Genomic DNA, 12972 nt, shown 5'->3' on the forward strand with positions numbered 1-12972 from the left:
CCACATGGATCATCTGCTTAGAGATATTAATTGAATCTCTGGGAGTGAATGACATCAGCAAGAGAGACAGAATAGAGACAAAAAGAAGTAGGGCCCAAGACAAGAGACTTGGGACACCTACAGAAAGAGGGTATATATAGGATAAAGTTCCAGCAAAGGACATTTGGAAGATACCAGACAGGTAGGAAGAGAACCAAGATAGTATAAACCTCAGAGAAGAAATAATATACAGGAAAAGAAGATGATGAGGATTTTTAAAAGACCATCAGTTTGTCAGTTAAAGAGTTAAATAACAGCTTTATAGAGAGCAGTTTCATTTGGATGATTAAGTAGGAAGCCAGATTGTAGCAGGTTTAGAAGATAGGAATTGTAGGTACTGAGTATAGATGACTTTTTCAAAGGGCTTAAGTAGAGAAACAAAGGAGAAATTGAAGGATGAGAGCTAACAGAGAATAGCAGTGAAGGTTTTTTATTTTATTTCATCTTATCCTATTTTGATGAGGGAGAAATGGGTATGTTTCTGGGCATCAAGGAAAGAACCAGTAGTGAGGGAGAAATTTAATATTAGAAAGAGTGAGGATATTATTGGAGTAGTTTGTTGGAGAAAAAGAGAGGATATAAAGAAATAAAGGGTGCATGTAGAGGGATTGTCCTTTTGTTTTTTCATAGTGTCCCCCCAGGACTTAACATTGTGCCTGGCAAATAGTAAGTGCTTAATAATTACTTTCTAATAAGTTGTTAAACTTGCGTCCAAAATAAAAAACAAATTAAACATTTGGGACCTACATATAACTTTTCACATCTTTAGCACCCCCTCCCTATTTTTTTTTAATTAACAAAAATCTATTTTTCTTCTTCCCACCTTTCACCCCATTTTTTAAAAAGGAAGAAAAGAAAAAAAAACATTTCTTGTAGCAAATACGCATAGTCAAGCAAAGCAAATTCTTCCTCTGGCTATATACTTATGTGTGTATCTGCCTCATTCTATACCCTAAAGCTGTCACCATTCTATAATGGATATAATTCATTCATCAGTCTTCTGGAATCATGAATGAGATCATAGTTCTTACAGATTTTTAAGTTGTTTGTTTACAGTGTTGTCATATAAATTGTTCTGTTGGTTCTGCCTGTTTGATTCTAAATGAGTATACAAAAGTCCTCAAAATTGTTGATTTTTTACAGTATTGATATTATAATATAAACTGTTCTCTTTCCGCTTCCTTCATGCTTTACCAGTTCATATACGTCCTTCCATGATGTTTTGAAATCATTTGTTTCCGCATTTCTTACAGCATGGTAGTTCTCCCTCACCTTTATACATCAGTCTAAAGGGTGAGGTTGAGCTTTCATTTTCAAATGTTTACCTTCCCGTCCTACTCAGTAAAAAAGTTTTTAAAAGAAAGAGTGGAGTCAAGATGGGAGAGTAGAAACAGGACCTCCGCAGCTCCGGGTCCCACCACCTCCAATTCATGTAAAAGGGGACTCTAAACAAACTTTAGAACTACAGAACCCACAAAATGACACAGAGAAGCTAACCACCCACTGAGGACAGGCCGGCAGGAATCTGCCAGCACAGCACTCTGGGAGCTGAGCCCAACCTCAGGGCAGGCCTGACCAACCACCAGGTGGAGGGACTCCAGATCACCACCAGCTGTGGCGATTCAGAATTATCAACACATAGATGCTAAGGACAAAGTGAGAGGTCAGTGCAGTGTGGACTTTTGGACCCAGTAGTCGGGAATGCATCAGCTTTTGCCCCTGGGGCAAGAAGCCACTGAGGGCTGCGGGCTCAGCTGCCACCACATGGCAGCTTCAGCTCCTGGCCTGCAGAGAGTATAGGGGGATCAAGCGACCAATCTAAGGAGTAATCGCTCTTGCTTTAACCTGCTTGGATCTCGATTGTGGTCTAGGGTGGAGGTCCTGAGGTGTGTGACCAGCTTGCCAGAGTGTGTGGAAACATCAGAGAGGGCACCCAACTAATACCTCAGGCAGCTGAGAAAACCCCAGTGTTTGGAACAAAGCTCCCCTGTCTGGTGGCAGAGTCCTACTGTGGCAAAAAGCCCAGGGGTCAAGTGACTGAGTGGTGACATGACCCGGCAAACGAAGCAGAGTAATCCAACATTAGACTCCTATTTTGGGAACAAAAAGGATCAAAGCATGGAACAGGAGGAAGACAGTGAAGCCAGAACTCCTGCACCAAAAGCTTCCAAGAAAAATACGAGCTGGTTACAAGCCATAGAGGACCTTAAGAAGCAGATAAAAGAAGTGGAGGAAAAATTGGGAAGAGAAATGAGAACGCTGCAAGAAAATTATGAAATGACAGTCAACAGCCTGACTGAGGAAAATCATACCTTAAAAAACAGACTAACTCAAATGGCAAAAGAGTCTCAAAAAAGGCAGTGAGAAGAAGAATGCCTTGAAAAGTCGAATTTGCCAGATGGAAAAAGAATCTCAAAAGCTCAATGAGAATCATTTCTTCAGAATTAGATTGGAGCAAACGGAAGCTAGTGACTTTATGCGAAATCAAGATGCTGTTAAACAGATCCAAACAAATGAAAGAATAGAAGCCAATGTGAAATATCTCATTGGAGAAACCACTGAACTGGAAAATAGATCCAGGAGAGATAATTTAGAAATTATTGGACTACCTAAAAGCCATGATCAAAAAAGAACCTAGAAATCTTCCTCCAAGAACTTCTCAAGGAAAACTGCCCTGATATTTTAGAACCAGAAGGCAAAATAGAGGTTGAAAGAATCCACTGATCACCCCCTGAAAAAGATCTCAAAAAGAAAACAACTAGGAATATTATAGCCAGGTTCCGGAATTCCCAAAATAAGGAGAGAATATTACAAGCAGCCAGGAAGAAAAGAATTGAATATTGTGGAAACACAATCAGGATAACTCAGGATCTGGCAGCTTCTACATTGAGGGATCGAAGGGCTTGGAATGTGATATTCCAGAGGTCAAAGGAGCTGGGATTAAAACCAAGAAGCACCTACCCAACAAAACTGAGTATCATGTTTCAGGGGAAAATATGGTCATTCAGTGGAATAGAGGACTTTCAAGCATTCTTGATGAAAAAACCAGAGTTGAATAGAAAATTTAACATTCAGATACAAGAAGCAAGAGAAGCATGAGGAGGTAAACAGGGAAAAGAAATCATAAGGAACCTATCAGAGTTGATCTATTAGCATTCCTACATGGAAAAACAATAATTGTGACTGATGAAATTTTTCTCAGTATGAAAGTAGTTGAAGGGAATAGAAAAAAAAAAAATATATATATATGTATATGTATGCCTATATCGGAGGGCATATGGGCTTATGAATACATATGTGAATGTGGGTATATATGTGTACAGGTATACATAGATAGAGGGCACAGGACCAATTTAATAGGAAGGGATGATACTTAAAAGGTGAAATCAAGAGATGAGAGAAGAATATAATGAGATGAGGAGAGACAGAATGGGGTAAACCATCTCATATAGAAGAGGCAAGGGAAAATGGTTACAATGGAGGGGAAGAATAGGAAGGCAAAAGGGAATGGGTTAGCCTTATTCTCATTGAATTTGGGTCGGGCAGGGAGTGACACACACTAAATAGGGTATCTCACCTTACAAAAGAGTAGGGGGGAAGGGGATGAGAAGGGGAATGATGGAAGGGAGGGCAGGCTGGGGGAGAGGGAAGTTGGAAGCATCCACTTTTGAAAAGGGGCAGAATCAAAGTAGAGAATAGAACAAGTGGGAGGTAGGATAGCAGGGAGGGAAATATAGTCAGTCTTTTACAATGTATCTTCTAAGGTAATGTTTTGCATTAGCTACACATGTACAACCTATACTGAATTCCTTTTCTTCCTAGTAAGGGTGGGTGACAAGGGAGGAAGGGAATGAATCTGGAATTCAAAGTTTTAAAATCAAATGTTTAATATATATTATTATTATTAATACTATTTTACATGTAATTGGGAATTAAGTTATACAGGCACTGGGGCATAGAGATCTACCATGCCCTACTGGAAAAGTCGAAGGGAGTGTGGGAGAAGATATGGGAGGGAGCAGACTGGAGGAAGGGATATCCTGTGGGACTGCTGTTTTGGGGCAATGGGTAGGGGAAAAACAGGGAGAAAATTTGTAACTCAAAATCTGGCAGAAATGAATGATACAAATTAGAAGTTAATAAAGCATTTGAAATGAAAAAAAAAATTAAGAGGGGAAAGTTCAACAAAAACAGTCAATAAATCATTTATATCTGACAGTATATGTACTGTTTCCTACATCCATAGTGCTCTACTACTAGTAAGAGGTATGATTTCTCACTTCTTCTCTGGCAAAAAAAGGTTCGTAATTATAATTACACAGTGTTCAGTTATGCCTTTGTTGTTATTTTGTCCACTTACACTCCAGTGCCTTCATTTTATAGGTAAGCAAAATGAAGTCCAGAGAACTAAAATGATTTACCCAAGGGCATACAGTTAAGTTTAGCAAGTGTGAACTAACTCAAAGACTCAATGAGCTACTCAACATAGAAAAAGTTTTTTAAAAATCAGTGTTTTCCCAGGGATTCTTTATGGTTAAAAATAACAACATATAACATTTTACAAAAATCAAAGTTGCAACAAAGAGATGGGAATAATTATTGTGTAACATTTACAATGTTTCATAGCTTTCTAGTTTATGCTTCACCTGACAAACTGTACTTGTAGAATGTACTTATAGAACAATGAGCTCCAAGTTTTATTTTATTATAATCAACAAAAGGGAGCTGGGAATCTGTAGAATATTCCTCGAAGACACCAGCTGGATGTTCTTTCTTTAGCCAAAGGGCCAACCAGCAAAATTCTTGGCAAAGTCAAGAATAGTTCTAGAACAAAAGAGGAAGCATATTTTTTTTTTAACAATTTTGCAAAATCAAGATTCATTTGAGCCTCAAAAATACTGTGTCTTGTTCTTGCAGTTGCTCCTCAGGAAGGATTGAAACTGGAAATGATCCAGAGAAGGGCACCTCAAAGAATCAAGGGAACAGCAGCTGCTATGTGAGGACAGACTTACACACACACACACACACACACACACACACACACACACACACACACACACTCTAGCACTACAGCATAGAAAACTAAATAAAGGCTGAGACAGGAAATATGACCAGAGCCTAAATACCATCATGGACAAGGTGAACCTTGCCAAATCCACGAATACTTGAGGGGAGTGGGGGTTGGATATTCCTGGAAATTTGAAAGAAAAATAAACTAATGGCAAAAAGAAATACACTTATGGAGTGAAATCATCCCTAAAGATGATGGAACTGAACATATTTATACTTTCAAGCAAACTCCTTGGTGTTACTGTTACAGACAGTATACTGAGCTGGATTTTGGTACAGGGGTGTGAGTTTAGAAGTTCTAATATGTAACTTAGCATAATGGTGGGCTTGGATAAAGTCAGGTTCCTAGTCTTTATTCCCTCCCTTTCTTACATGGATGCATGAGGGTGAGAGAGAAAATTTAAGCTGACTTGACCTCAGTCATCTGGTATTTCTTCTGTTTTCCAAATCCCTTTGATTATAATATCCCCTGATATCCCACTTTCATTGATAGCTGTATTGCCAGAACTTATTTATGTACCTGAGTATATCTTCAGATCAGTCATCTCATCAGTTCTCATTTTTCTTCTATTAGTAAAGATTGTAGCACTTTCCATTCCTCTGTGATTTTGATAGATCTTATATATATATGTCCTACACAATATGTGAGAGGTCTTCCTTTGTTTTTATTACTTTATTAAAATATAAGCTTCCTGAAGACAGGAACTGGTTTTGCTTCTCCCCCACTCCCTTACACACACACACACACACACACACACACACACACACGTCACATCACAGTGCCTTTCCAGGCTAAAATTTTTCCTGAGAAACTCACTCTAGTCCTGGAATTTACGAATTAAAAGTACCCTCTACTCCCATAGCCTCTCCCTCTCATTGGTTTGTTCCTCCCAAAACTCCATTTTAAGGAGTAGGCCCAGGCCAACCATACCTTCATTCTTCTCTAGGCCAACCATACGTTCATTCTGCTCTCCTAACTCCTCACATCTCTATCCATGCCCCTGTGCTTCGTTGTCCTTTCCACATCTTTTATATGTTGTCTTCCCCTGTTAGAATGCAATCTCCTTGTGGGCAGGGACTCTTTTTCTGCTTATATTTGTATTCCTAGTACTTAGCACAGTCTCTGGCACATAAATGCTTGATAACAGTTGAATGACTTTCTGAGAGTAAGCAATCAAGAAATGCTTCTGATTGATTGGTTATAGATAACCACCATACCTCTCAGGTTATTGTTAGGTCTCATTCTTTATACATGACCAGTCCATATACTTTACTAATTCTTCATGTCCTTAATGCAGTCTTTTATGATTCTGCTGTACAAATCATTTGATGAGGCAGCTAAATGGTACAGTGAATGCAGTACTGGGGTTGGAGTCTGAAAAGCATGAGTTTAGAATCCTGTCTCAGATACTCATCTAAGCCGTGTGATCCTAGGGTAAATCACTTTTCCTCTGTCAGCTTCAGTTTCCTCCTTGGAATAATAGCACCTACCCTCCCAGAGTTGAAAGAATTATATGAGATGAGATTTGTGAAGCACTTTGCAAACCTTAAAGCACTGTACAAATGTTACTAGCTATTTATTATGAAATAGACTGTAGCCTTCTTACACCCACTATGTGCTTATTATCATTACTGCCATTTGAGTCTTTCAGGCATTAAAATTTTGATTCCTTTGATAGACTTAGCGTATCACCTGCCTTTGCATTAAGGAGCACTTTGGGATTATTAAAGTTCTGCTTAGCACTTCCCAGAATGTATTTCAACTTATTTTCCTTTTCAATCTGCCTCCATTTCCCATATATTTATGATCTAAATCAGTAGTCTGTGGTCTATCCACTTGATATCTTAATTTGGGCTACACGAAGTCTTCATCTACTTCATTTTTACCAGAAATCTTATGGAGGTCCTATAGTATTCAAAGTTTTGATGCAACAGTGCAAATAGAAAACCAAGTCATACTCACAAATGCAAATAGCTGTGTGCTTTTTGAATCTGTTTTATAGCTGCAAAATAAAATAATTAGACCAAAGCAAAAAAAAAAAAATTGCATCATTAAAGTCCTTTCCAATTCTAAAGTTCTGTATTTCCATCTAGTCACAGATTTCTATCTGTACTCCAAGATTTTGTTTGAAATTTGTACAGTGTCATTCAGAGCACATTAGCTCACTATTGTTGGTATTTTGCCTAACATTTGCCAAGTAGCTATCTTTCAGTTTATGTCTTGAGTGATGTATTACCTCAAGGTTTTAGGAGTGTTTTGGAAAGCAGAGAGGGAGCAACCTATATACCAGATTGACAAAAAACCTTGAATGGGGAAATCAAACATGCTAAAATTGACTAGATAGCAGATTCATTGTGAAGTTTCCTTGTTGATTTTTAAAAAATGAATAACTAAGTAGCAATCTATGTTGAGCTATTTTTAGTAGCCTTGTAAAGAAGATAAGATTTCATCAAATTTAATGTAGATTGCAAAACAATATTGTTGTCAGTAATCTAATGTGAATGAGATGCAATGTAGTTTTAATGTTTAACTTTATCTGTTACCAGTCATGCAGTATTTTATTTTATATTTTTACTAGACCTTAAAGAATCTATTTATACCAGTTTTTTTTTTTTTTCCTGTAGGCTGAATATTCTATATTTACTTCTTCCCATTTGAAAGTTGGGTGGAGGGGGGCCGGGATTGCTGAAGATAGCCATAATTTAACCTGGTGCAAATATAAACATAAAAGTCAGGAATAATAAAGATCATTGTTGAATCTTCTTAATTTGTGTCTGAATATGGCTTAGTAATGTCATCCTATTATTGATCAGTTTTCACTTAATGCTATTAAAATCTCTTTACCTAGTGTTTGATTGTATACAGCTGGATTTATAGGTCTGCCCTGCCATTTCTTTTCAGCAGTTTACTTAAAGATAGGCAAAATTTTATAATCTTAGAATATATCAAATATATATCCAAATATATATGGAGTGGTAGTAACTTGTCTTATATATCTATTCACTAAAAGTTGCTCATGTCTGAGTGTATACATATAAATGTTTATACACACATGCACAAATTTCAGTTTGTGCTGATTATTACATGACACTGGGCCATTAGAGTGGAGACGGTCCCAAAAGAAGTTATGACAGTCTCTCTTCACAAAGAATTTACATTCTCTTTGGGGAGGTTAAGACTTACATGTAAGAAATTATTAGGGACCAATAAAAAGAAGTCTTATGTAACCAAATGCACAATTGTGTGGTGTAGCAGTACAGAAAACGAGATACAGGAGTTGAGAAAGGAGCTATTGATATCAGCTGAAGTAATTGAAAAAGACTGGAAAAAGAAAAATTGTAGTAAGTCTTTAAATTTGGATAAAGTTAGAATAGCTGGGGAGGATGGAGAAGGAAAATGGTGTAAGTAAAGACGTTAAGGCAGAATGGAAATCTTTTTTTTTTCTTTTGGAACAGCTAATACACTGGCCTGAGCCCATGTAAAACATGTGGGGAAGATAAGGAATTTGAACTAATCTCATGAACTTTGAAGGGCCATTGCACTTTTTGTTTTTTTGTTGTTTTTTTTAAAGCTGGGGAGCTGGCATCAATCAGTACACATTTATTGTGTTTACCATATGCGAGGCACTGGGCTAGGCAAAGACAAAAATGTAATGGTTCTTGCTTCTAGGAACTTATATTCTGTCAAGGAAAACAATGTATACACATGCAAGTAGATACAAGGCACTAGTAACAGAAATCTCTTGAGTTGATCTTTAAAGGAAGTAAGGGATTCTAAGAGGCAGAGGTGCATAAGGACATTCTAAGCATGGGCAGGGGCAACATATGAGGTATAGTCATGGAGATATGGGAGAGTTGTTGGGATGTCAGGTGTGAAATAGTAAGTGAACCAGTTTATTTGAACATTAGAATGAATAAAGGGAAGTATGTAATGAGTCTGGAAAAGTAGGCAGAAACTAGATTGTAAAGGGATTTAAATGTCTGATAGGACTATGTTATGTTACAGTAAAGAGTGACTGGAGCTTCTTGAGCAGTCAGTCTTGCTCTTTAGGAGTATGACTTTAGCTGCTTTATGGAATGTGGATTGGAGAAGGAAGAGACTAGGAGGAAGAAAAACTAGAAGGCCTTTGCACAAATTCAGGCAAGAGGAGATAAAACCCTAAACTAAGTTGGTAGTATTATCAGTGTGAATAAGGAAACAGGTGTTAGAGATGTATGGAGATAGAATTGACAAGACTTTGTACCTCATAGCAAATGAAGGGCAAAGATGAGGGAGAGTTAAAGAAGTAAGGATGAGGGAACATGACTCTAAGGTTGTCAGCCTGAATCAAGTTAACCGTTTATAAAGTGTCTACCATGTGCCAGGATGCTGGCTATACAAAGAAAGGCAAAAATCAGTTCCTTCTCTAGAGAGCTCACAGTGGGGAAGGGGGGCAATTTGCAATCTAATACATACAGATAAGATATGTGCAGATTAAATAGAAGATACTCAAGCCCTAGCATTAAAGGGGATCAGGTAAGGCTTCCTGTGGAAGGTGTGGTTTTAGCTGGAATCTGAAGGAAGTCAGTTGGCAGAAATAAAGAGGGAGAAAATTTCAGGCATGAGGGACAATCAGTGAAAATACATTGAATTGGGAGATAGAATGTCTTGTGGGAAGAACAACATCACTGGATTACAGAGTAATAGAGGGATGCAAAGGTGGGAGATAAAAGAAGACTGGAAAGGTAGGATTGTTCCAGGTCATTAAGGACTTTGAATTTCAAACAGAGGATTGATTTTTGTCTTTCAGGGAGCCACTGGAGTTTATTGAATGTGGGGAAAGGGGGAAGGAAGGTTATATGCTAAGACTTGTACTTTAAAATGATCACATTGATAGCTTGAATGGAGGATGGACTGAAGTTAAGGAGAAGCTTGAGGCAGGTCAACCAACCAGCAGGCATGAGATGATGTGGCCTTGCATCAGGGTGTAGGCAATATCAAGAGGAGAGAAGGGAGTGTATTCAAAGGTATTTTGAAGGTTAGAATCCATAGGATATGAGATATTGGATATGGGAAGTGAGGAGAGTAACAAGTCATGGAAGATATAAGATGTGTGGCGCTCTTGCCACTAATAGGAAAGTTAGGAAGAGATTGGGGGAGGAAAGGTAATGATTTTCACTTTGGGATATACTGAGTTGAAAATAAGTGTCAGTGGATCTTCCAGTTGCAGATGTCCAATAGACAGATAACTAAGTGACCAGAGATATGGTAGTAGCTTTGACAGAAAGGGGAATCAGGAGAGATTTTAATCTGGACTTGTTAAGTTTGAGAGGCCTATATTAAATTTGTTTGGAAATGTCCAATTGACTATTACAGATGTGGACTCAGGAGAGATAGTATAGCTGGTTATAAAGATTTGAGAGTTGTCTGCATAGTATCACCAAGGGAAAGATTATAGAGAGAGAAGAAGACCTAGGACAGAACCATGGTATGTCTGCAGTTAGGGTACAGGGAGGTCTGTGATGACCCATGAGAACAGATTGAGAAGATATAGTCAGGCAGGTAGAAAGAAAAGCCAAGAGAGAGCAGTGTCACAAATACTCAAGAGAGAGTATGCAGGCAAGGGAGAGGGCTTATCATTACCATCACATAGGGAGGAAAAGGATTGAGAAAAAGGTTGGAATTTTACAACTGGGGGTAGGATATAGAGTCAGATAAAAGTCTTTTATTTTGTTTTTTAAGATAAGCAAACCCTAAATTTATAGGGGGACAGCTACGTGGTACAGTAGATAGATTGCCAGACCTGATGTCAAGAAGACTCACCTTCCTGAGTTAAAAATCTGACCTCAGACACTTATTAGCCAAGTGATCCTAGGCAAATCACTTAACCCTGTTTGCCTCAGTTTCCTCATCTGTAAAATGAGCTGGAGAAGGAAATGGCACATCATGCCAGTATCTTTGCCAAGAAAACCCCAAATGGGGTTAGGAAGAGTCAAACTCACAGTCAAATGGCTGAACAACAAATCAAGTAGGAGAGATTTATTTATTTAGTTAGTAGCCTTGCTGACTAATAGAAGACAAGCCTTGCTTGGGGAGGTGAGGTAAGGCCAGGGAAAGTCCTAGAGAATGGAACAGGAAAAGACAGGAAAGAACTGATTTTTGCCTTTCTTTGTATTGTCACATCCTGGCACATGGTTAAGGCATTGTCAGCCACTCTGTGACATCTAACCATGATTTAAAAAGTAAAAATGAAAGAGAAATAGCAATTCCAGGCTTCAGAATATCTTATGAATGAATGAATTCATGAAAAGCAAAGAGCTGTGAATAGAAATAGAAAAAGGTTGGGGTTGGAGAAATGAAAATCATCTGCGTGGAGATGATAATTGAATCCAGGTCTGATGATAACACAAAGCAAAATAGTATGGAAGGAGAAGAGAAAAGGGCTTAGGACAGAACTTGGGAAATGATTAGTAATTGTGACCTAGATGAAGATTCAGCAAAGGAGATTGAGTGAAGAGTGGTCAGATAGGTGGGAGGAAAACCAGGATGGAACAGTGTCATGAAAACCTAGTGATAAGAGAGTATCAGGGAGAAAACGATAACTGAGAGTGTCATTAGTAACTTGAGAGAGTGTAATTTCATTTGAAGAGAATGATTGGAAACCAGACTGTAGAGATTTAAGGAGAGGGAGAAGGAAAGAAGACTACACATTGGTTGGTTTTTTCAAAAAGGTTAGCTGCAAAAGGGAAGAGAGACATAGGATAATAGGGAAACATGAGAGAACTTTTTGAGTATGGGGGAGACACTGGGTATGTTTGTAGACAATAGGGAAGCAGCCAATAGATAGATTGAAAATAAATGAGTGGAGAGGATAGGGGCAGTCTCTGGGTGAAGATGGGATGGAACAGGATCACTTAATCATGTAAAGGGGCTTGCCTTGATAAGAAGGACGACCACCTCATCATTTGAGATAAGTATAAAGCAGAAGATAGTTGCAGAAGGTAATCTGGATGGTGTGGAGTGAGGAAGAGAGAAGAGGGAGCTTTCAACAAATGACTGGTCTTTTCAGTGAAATGTAAGGCATAGTTCTCAGGTAAGAAAATGGGGGACTGGGAGTTATGGGAGGCTTGAGAAGGGATAAAAAGGTTTTTAAAATCTCTGGTGAATGGAATAGTAATTTCATTAAGGAGGCATAAAAGAATTGCCTTGTAGCAGTGAGGACCCATTTTAGATTATGTAACATAAATTTGTGGTAGATTCAGCACAGTTCTTATTTAACCCCTAACTGACCCCACCCCTCAAGTTCATTTAGGACCATATTATATCACAATATTATTCTGATGATTTTCATCATTAATTTTTTGAGAATAATTAGTATAGCATGGGTATTAAGTACTAATTCAGTGTTAGATAGAATTGACCTGTAAATATTGTATTATGTATTTTTTCCTCTTTGCTAGTTTTTTATGGCTGAACTGTAAAAATGGGTATAATAATTGCACCTACCTCCCAGGGTTGTTGTGAAGATCAAATAAAATAGTATTTGTAAAGTGCTGAGCATAGTACCTGGTAAGTAGTAGGTATTTAACACTTAATTAGGAAACTGCCTGTTTGCTTCCTTTCTTCTGTTTGATGTAAGAAAGAAGCTTTGATTTAATTTAATTTAATTTTGATGATTATTATTTGCCTTTCTTGTGCTCCTTTTGTTTGGGGTGTTCACAAGGGGAATATTCTGTTCAGGTCTTATTGTGGATTGCTAGTTTCATTTTGTTTTGGAAGAATTCCTCAAATATTTACACTTTTACTGAAGTTTCATCTTTTCACTGCTTAATTTTGCTGAATGTCATTTGGGTTACATATTGAGCTTCTTTGCTTTTTGGAGT

General features: G+C 37.9%; 1 protein-coding gene across 5 annotated transcripts in view; it reads left to right on the forward strand.

The window, feature by feature from the left end:
- NIPBL (NIPBL cohesin loading factor) overlaps positions 1 to 12972 on the forward strand; it is a 275650-nt gene that overhangs the window by 93783 nt on the left and 168895 nt on the right. The window contains exon 1 of one of the 5 annotated variants that reach the window (XM_069096157.1): positions 5014 to 5035. The exons of the other annotated variants lie outside the window; for them this stretch is intronic. The gene's annotated coding sequence lies outside the window, so the exon portion shown is untranslated. Of the gene's footprint in view, positions 1 to 5013; positions 5036 to 12972 lie in introns of those variants that run through there. 5 annotated transcript variants of the gene reach the window in all.

This window comes from Petaurus breviceps, unplaced genomic scaffold (genome assembly GCF_028583685.1).
Source record: "Petaurus breviceps papuanus isolate PSGF00001 unplaced genomic scaffold, PetGlider_PUasm1.0 229, whole genome shotgun sequence".
Classification (NCBI taxonomy): Eukaryota; Metazoa; Chordata; class Mammalia; order Diprotodontia; family Petauridae; genus Petaurus; species Petaurus breviceps.